General features: G+C 47.1%; 1 pseudogene across 1 annotated transcript in view; it reads left to right on the forward strand.

Annotated features, from left to right (window-relative positions):
* The window catches only part of LOC105512702, a 4429-nt pseudogene extending 3458 nt beyond the window's left edge, over positions 1–971 (forward strand). The window contains exon 2 of the transcript XR_001001898.1: positions 898–971. The product of XR_001001898.1 is annotated as a 60S ribosomal protein L17 pseudogene (transcript). The remainder of the gene's footprint in view (positions 1–897) is intronic.
* The last annotated feature ends 337 nt before the right edge of the window (positions 972–1308 follow it).

The raw sequence follows: 1308 nt of genomic DNA on the forward strand, positions 1-1308 counted from the left end.
GATGGGTGCAGCACACCAACATGGCACAAGTATACATATGTAACAAACCTGCACGTTATGCACATGTACCCTAGAACTTAAAGTATAATAAAAAAAAAAGAAATAATTTTTTCTGTAATTTTGAAAAAATTAGCAAAAATAAAAACTTTAAATGTGAATGTTTCCATTTAGAAAATATTTTCAAGTAGTGACTGTCATAGCAACCTGAGAGGTGAACAGGGAGGGATTTTAATTCCTGCCATTCTCCACAGGACAGAGCTGCTGATATGCTGGAAGGTCCCTGGTCTAATATAAAGAGCAAGGGCTGGGCCAGGACTCAGTCTTCAATCCACATACCGTGCTCCTTGGCTTCACGCTGCAGCAGTGCGTCATGGAACACACAACTGCTTCAAAGGGGTGGGTCATGCCCAGGAGAGGGAAGAAGCTTGCCAACTGGGGGCTCTGAAGTATTATCCAAGGGTGGCAAACAGCAGGAAGCCAGCATTCCCTCAACAAACTCAACTTCAGCACACATCATGCTTGGCACCAGTCCCCAAGAACAGGCCCAGGAAGAGGCTTGAGTCCATGCTGACTTTCTTCCTCCTACCCACTCCTTCCAGCCCCATTTTTGCTTTGGGGGCCTCAGGAGCTTTTTTTCTCCACCACTTGCCTCTTTTTGCCATTTCTTTATGTCCCTTCACATTCCCTCAACAATTCAAGCCAGGACCTCCAAAAAGCTATCCATGGGCCACCCATGTTAATGCAGAATCCTGCCTCACAGCTGAAGCAAAGCCTGGCCTAGAGAGGCCAAACGGACCAGAAATGACATCCCCATAAAGACCCATCGTAATCCCACAGACAGGTCCTGCTACAGGAGCAGGGCTGGCAAAAAACAACATTCTTGTTCTCTTCCTTTAGGTCCTGAAGCCCCTGCCCCTCCACCACTGCTGCCTGTGGCCACAGTAGCAGGGGGAATTTTACCTCCCAAATAGATGGAGACCATGTGTACTTAGGAAGTGTGTATATGCTCATGGATGAGGGAACCTCTCAGGCCTGATTGATGCAAGCAGTCCTTAGCATTCTTCTCCATCCCAGTTTTGATCTGGGAACGTCAAAGCCACCATTTGGCCCTGCCTTCCTTTACTGCCTAGCCAAATGCACATCTTGACTGATGAGCAACATATGCACACAACGTGTGGGCCAGGGACCATTTTGGTCCCTCCATCAGCAGAGTGTAATTCCTTTCCCCAAATCATGCCCATAGCTCACAGTTTTGGTCCTTTCCTGACTGTTTTGTTACTGAGCCTTTAAATAGCTCATCTGACTTCT

This window comes from Colobus angolensis, unplaced genomic scaffold (assembly GCF_000951035.1).
Source record: "Colobus angolensis palliatus isolate OR3802 unplaced genomic scaffold, Cang.pa_1.0 Scaffold217, whole genome shotgun sequence".
Lineage (NCBI taxonomy): Eukaryota > Metazoa > Chordata > Mammalia > Primates > Cercopithecidae > Colobus > Colobus angolensis.